The following is a 7159-nucleotide window of genomic DNA, read 5'->3' as shown; positions in this document are numbered from 1 at the left end:
AACAGATGCTGGAGGGGATGTGGACAAAAGGGAACCTTACTGCATTGTGGGTGGGAGTATAAACTTGTTCAACCACTTTGGAAAGTAGTATGGAGGTTCCTCAAAAGACTCCACGTAGAGCTCCCCTATGACTCAGCAATCCCACTTTTGGGCATTTACCCAAATGTTTACAAACAAGACCACACTAAAGCTACCAGCATGACTATGTTTATTGCAGCACTATTTAGTATAGCTAAGATATGGAACCAACCCAGATGCCCCTCAGCAGATGAATGGATCAAGAAATGTGGTATATATACACAATGGAATTCTATGCCTCCCTCAGAAAGAATGACATTGCCCCATTTGTTAGGAAATGGAAAGACTTGGGAAAAATTATATTAAGTGAAGTAAGCCAGGCCCAAAGAAACATAGGTCCCATGGTTTCCCTTATTTGCAATATCTAGTATATGTATGAGTCAAGCGGAAAAGGTCAGATAAGGTGATGTTAGGGAAATGAACCCTAAGCTATGTATTCAAATGTATTTTTTTCTTTCATGCGATTGTTTCTAACACATTTATAAGATGATTTCTTTGTTGCTTTGTATGTCCCTCCCCCACAGTATAACCACTACTTTCACTGTATTTGATGTCGGTATAATTTGTGGAGGGGAAGGGGAAAAACAAATCGTTTAAATAGGGATACAGGTGGACCCATTGCAACAATGAGATGTACAAGTCATTCTGTTGAAAAACGAACTTTACAACTTTGGTGCGGGGGTGGGGGGGTGGGGAGGTAGCAAGGAGGATTGGGTGGGAGGGGGGGGGGGAGGATGGGAAGGGATGGGAAGGGGAAACAAAGGAGGAGGCTACAATGCTTGATAAGAAATGTACTCATTATCTTGCCCATGTAATTGTAACCCCTCTGTACAGTATTTTCACAATAAAAATTTGTCTCTCGTAGCTCATTGAGTATAAATCAATTCCTCAGTACTAGTAATTGATCCCCAGGGAAGCTGGTACAAAGGCATATTTGATTGATTGATTGATTTAAAGAATCTATAAAGCTGCAGGATGCTTTGGATTATCTGAAGGTAAAGGAATTTAGGGGCCATTCAGGTAAGGCTTGACCACCTTACTGTACTCAGTGGTAGGTGACACCACAGAATCAGTGGAAAGTCTCCCTGTGAAACTCATTTTCAATAGCAATGGCTTATATGCCTCTGTGAGTACTGCTTGAAAAATTGGAGTGATTTTGATTTTTCTTTTTAGGAGAGTTTTGCTATATAGTTTAGATTGGCTTTGAACTTGAGATCATCCTATCTGTGCCTCCTCAGTGCTGGGATTATAGTCACACACTACCATCTCTAACTACAGAATTGGTTTTAGAAACAGGCTGCATGATAATAATTGTATGACCTTGGACATATTCTTCATTTATAAACATCATCATTTTTGTGATGTGCTAGTAGCTCATGCTTATAATCTTAGCTACTCAGGAGGGTGAGATCTGAGGACTGCAGTTTAAACCAGCCCAGGCAAAGAGAGAAAACAACTGTGGAACTCTTATCACCAGTTAACTAGAAAAAAGCTGGACATGGAGGTGGCTCAATTGATAGAGTGCCAGTCTTGAACAAAAAGCTGTTGCATTGGTTCACCCTTTGTCCTTTGTCTCACCATTTTGTGATTCTCCTTCCATTCCTAAAATCATATAAATGTATATATAAAGATACAGGGCTCCCAAACAAACAAACAAACAAACAAAATCAGGGGATAAACCAAAGGAAAAAAATAAAAGAAGAGAAATAACTTCAAGTGGTACATTAAAAAACAAAACAAAAAACACCCCTCTTGTTTCCATATCTTGGAATTTATTTTGATTAGTATCATTTTATATGGTCATATGTACGTAGCTATTGAGCTATTGTGATCCTTTGCTAGGACTATCCTAGACATATACTAATTATTACAAACGAGGAAACCTATGGAGCCTATTATTCTTTGGGTCTGGCTTATTTCACTTAATATGTTTTTTTTCCAAGTGTTTCCACTTACTTACAAATGAAGAGATGCCATTTTTCTGATGGAAGCATAGAATTCACACACACACACACACACACACACACACACACACACACACACACATCACATCACATTTCTTGATCCATTCATATACTGAGGGGAATCTGAGTTGGTTCCTTATCTTAGCTATGGAAAATAGTGATGCAATGAACATAGTTGTGTTGGTGGCTTTAGTTTGGCCTTGTTTATCTTTGTTGGGATAAATGCCCAGGAGTGGGATTGCTGGATCATAGGGTAATTCTATGTGTAGTCTTTTGAGCAACTTCCATACTGCTTTCCAGAGTGGTTGAACCAGTTTACCTTCCCACCAACAATGCAGTAGTGTTCCCTTTTGGCCACATTCCTATCAGCATCTACTATTAATTATTTTCTTGCTAATTGCCAGTGTAACTGGGATGAGGTAGAATCTGAATGTGGTTTTGATTTACATTTGTTTTTTTAAGCCCCAGTATTCTAGTAGTGACACACAGACAAAATTGATTTTTAATTTATACTTTATTGCTTCTTATATGGAGCAATAAATTTCTGACAAGTCAACACTTAAAGTAACAACAATAAACCCTGGCAAAAATACAACCAAACAACTCTCTAGGTTGGTGGGGAGAAAAGCAAACAAAAGAAGACACATATAGGTGGGGGAATTTGAAATTTGAAGAATGTGACCATTATGGGATAGGGGTTCTGTTTTACTTTGGGGGAAGCCATAGTTGTGGCACAGAATGGTATACAGAAAATTCTGGTTAGAATCCTATTGTCCTTATGACAAGAGGAAGAAGTTTTAGGTTAAATATTGTAAAAGTATCTGCCAGGGGTCCTGCACAGGGATAGACAAAGAAGAAATACAGAAAAGGGTAATCACACATTCTTTGTAAAAACTTCACCAAATCCTGGGCTGTGTAAGCCTATTTTTCTTCTTTCTGAGACTGTTTTGTGGGTTCAGGCCGGCTTGGGATCTCCAGTCCTCCATTTTCTCCATTTACATTCACTTGCCCTCATACCCAGCTTTGTGCAACAGTTTGAAAGCAGTCTAAACTGAGATCTAATGTTCATTTGACTACAGGCAGGAAAGAGCTTAAAATTAGCTTTTAATCACTGCCACCTTGCAGAACAATATAAGGTAACACAATCTCTGCAATATAATATTTGTTGTGTCCAAAAAGCAATCTATATTATTGAATATATGAAGAGCCAGTAAAATATGAGCCACTTGAAAAACTACAAACAATAGTTCCAAGATGATTCAGAGGTTGTAGTTATCACACAAGTACAACAGTTGTTAATTACATCTATAATTAAAGGGAAGAATACTCACAATAAATAGAAAGGTAAGCAGTAGTCCAGGGAAATAGAAAATATAAAAAAAGAACAAAGTGATAAATTCAAAAGAAAAATGCAGTGTATGAAATAAAAATCACAAGGAGGTGTTGTGGTAGGAATGTGTTCCATAAATCATCAATGCAGCAGTTTATTGAAGTAGCACTCAACGTAAGGTCTTTTAACCACATGGGATCAGCCTTCAAGAATGCTTTGGTACTACTATAAAAAGGACTTGATTGGGTTTACATTAATTTAGTGCTTTTAAAACATAGTTCATACCATTTCTTAAACTAGAGGGTTTTTTTTTTTGGTATTTCTGACTTTTTGTCAGATTCATCTTACCAAGTATGTTTGTGTTATTTCTATATAAAGAAAAAGGTGACTAAGCATTTGTAGTTCTGTTTAAGTGGAAGTGTCTGTATAATTGGCTAATTTATAGTCACTTTTTATTGGGCATAGATTTCTAATATTTTAATTTTTATATCACATGTTTTTCTATTTGAGAGGAGTGGACAAAGAGAGAGAGACAGGCTGAAGGAGAAGGAGGTTATACACTTGTATGTGAGTCTATAATTGTCCATACAATACCTTTTATTTAAAAAGAATAATGGCATAAGAGGTTCTAGTATACTAATTCACAGTAGGCTGACTATGGATAACAATAATATACTATGTGTTTATAAAAGTTAGATAAGATTTTGAATATTTTCTGAGTTATTTCTGTATAACCTGACAAACATTATGTAATATATACATTTATCAAGGGATTACATTGCACCCTATAATTTGTATAATTTTCTTTTTATGTATCATTTAAAATATTTTAAGTATTTTAAATGTCAAAAAAACCAACAGGAAAAAATTGGGGGGGGGTGGGATTGGGCTTACTAGTTTGAGATTGCCTCTATATGCTTTTTGTTGTATGAAGTAGAGGAAGAAGTCCCTAACCAGATGCCAGTGTCTTGATTGTGGATTCCCCAGATACTAATATGGTAAACAAATTTTTGTTCTTTATAAATAGTCCGGTCTCAGGTTCTGTTACAGTAGCAAAATGTAGACTAAGAAAGAAATTAGGCAGGAGGTATTGCTGCACTAAATATCTGAAAATGTGGAAGCAGCGTTGAAACTGGGTAATGTAGTATGCATTGGTCTTGAACAGTATTGAAGTAAACATGAAAAAAATCCTTTATGAACATGAATGGAGCATTAAAGGTGATTCTAGTGATGGATCAGAAGAGAAAGAAGCACAATCGGGAAAGCATAAATTATCTTATGATCTTAAAAATTTTTATGTGGCCTTGACAGTGAAGATTTACATTGATGTCTCAAATGGCAATGAGGGGCCTGGTACTGTAAAATGGAGGAAGCTTTCCTAAATTGACTTTATTCTAGGATTCTATGCAGTAAACAACTGAAAAATGATTTGTCAGTGGTTGAGTGTAGATTCTCCTAATGAGTTATTATAAAATTCAGGAAGATAAGGGCTGGGAAGGTGGCTCAGTGGTAGAGTGCCTGCCTTGCATGTATAAAGCCCTGGGTTCGATTCTTCAGTACCACATAAGTAGAAAAAGCTGGTAGTGGCACTGTGGCTCAAGTGGTAGAGAGCTAGCCTAGAGCCGAAGCCCAGATTTCAGGCCCCATGACCAGCAAAAAACATGTTTGGCCAAACAAAAATATTTTTAAGTATGTTTAGGAGAGAGAAGCTAGAGTGTCACCAGACAATCATTTTGAGATTTAATATGCCTGGAAGGGTACCAAGAAATCTAACAGGAAAATGATGAAATTACCCTGAAGATAATTTCTGATTCTTCAGGAGAATACCCAGGAGAACCTCAAATTGTAGAATCGATTGAGGAAAACTTGAGGCTTACTGCCCAGAGATACCTTAGGGGCTCTGCTCTCATATTCCAGTGCAATACTCCTTGGCTGTTTCAGGTGAGACTCAAGATGTGGTTCATTCTACTGAGGGCAAAAAGAGTCAATCAGAGTGGCATCCATGTGATGTTAAGTCCCAGGTACACAGTGTCTGAGCTGTAGAAACATGTCTACTTCCCTTCAATTACAAAGGGTGACTCAGAAACCCCAGAGCCTAGACAGACATCTGCTGCAGGAGCACAGCCAATACAGAAATCCCAAACCAGGGCAATGTCCAATGGACTTCTGGGGTGAGAACCATTGTGGAGGATCTCCATGAAGGCAATGTCTAGTGGAATATGGGCACAGGGCCAGTACAGAATTATACTAGTGTAATCATGGGAGCAGGGCCATCTCAAGACCCAAGATCTAGAAAGCTAGTTATGCGAAGCCACAGCCTAGAAAATCATCAAGTATGCAACTTGAAAGCATGATGGTAATAAGAGCTTCAGTTAACCTTAGGGGGTTCAAGCCTCACACCAGAGTGTCCAGAAATGGAACTGAATGGAACTAATGGAAGTAAATAGAAACAGAACTAAATGAAATAAAGACTAAAAAAAATGATACACAGAGTCAGTGAAACCGAGCTGATTCCTGGAAAAAATAACCATAGTTGACAAACCCTTACCTAAACTAATCAAAACAAACATGAAAGATTCAAATTAATAAAATAAGAGATGCAAAATGGGATACCAAAACCAATATCAATAAAATTCAAGAGATAATTAAGAAATATGTCAATAACATCTTTCAATGAACTAGAAAATCTGGGGAAAAGATGTCAATACTTGCCAAGTTGTTTTATAGGTTCAACCAAATTTAAATAAGAATTCAGCATTCCTTTTGAAGAAATCTGCACGGTGTTTTCTGAAATTTATTTTTAATGTTTTTTTTTACTGTGAAAATACTGTACAGAGAGTTACAGTTACATGAGCAAGGTAATGAGTACATTTCTTATAAAGCATTGTTGTCTCCTCTTTTGTTTTTCACCTACCATCCCTTCCCTCCCATCTCCACAACTATACCACCTCCCCCTCCCCCTCCCCCCACCTAAATTGTAAAGTTCATTTTTCAACATAGTGTCTTGTACATCTCATTGTTACAGTGGGTCAACCTGTATCCCTATTTAAACATTTTGTTTTTTCCCTTACCCTCCCAAAATTATACAGACAACAGAGGTGAAAACAGAGGTCATACTGTGGGGGAGGAACATACAAAGCAACAAAAAAATCACATGGTACCTTATAAATACGATAGAAACAATAGCAAGATAGAAAAAAAACCCACTTGTGTCCCTATCTTGGGGTTCATTTCACTTAACTTCATCTTATCTGGTCATATGTACATAGCTTTTGAGCTTTTCTACTTGTCCTAGACATATACTAGTTATTGCAAATAAGGGAAACCATGGGACCTATCTTTCTTTGGGCCTGGTTTACTTCACTTAATATAATTTTTTTCCAAGTCTTTCCATTTCCTAACAAATGAGACAATGTCATTCTTTCTGATGGAGGCATAGAATTCCATTGTATAGATATACCACATTTTCTTGATCCATTCATCTACTGAGGGGCATCTGGGTTGGTTCCATATCTTAGCTATGGTGAATAATGCTGCAATAAATATAGATGTGCTGGTAGCTTTAGTATGGTCTTGTTTGTGATCATTTGGGTAAATGCCCCAAAGTGGGATTGCTGAGTCATAGGGGAGCTCTATGTGGAGTCTTTTGAGAACCTCCATATTGCTTTCCAAGTTTAGACTCCCATCAACAATGCAGTAGGGTTCCCTTCTGTCCACATCCCCTCCAGCATCTGTCGTTATTAGAGTTCTTGATTATAACCATTCTAACAGGGGTGAGGTGGAATCT

This window comes from Dipodomys merriami, unplaced genomic scaffold, assembly GCF_024711535.1.
Source record: "Dipodomys merriami isolate MVZ:Mamm:240054 unplaced genomic scaffold, mDipMer1.0.p SCAF_3, whole genome shotgun sequence".
NCBI classification, from domain to species: Eukaryota; Metazoa; Chordata; class Mammalia; order Rodentia; family Heteromyidae; genus Dipodomys; species Dipodomys merriami.
The sequence above is the reverse complement of the archived record's forward strand: the minus strand, read 5'-3'. Positions refer to the sequence as shown.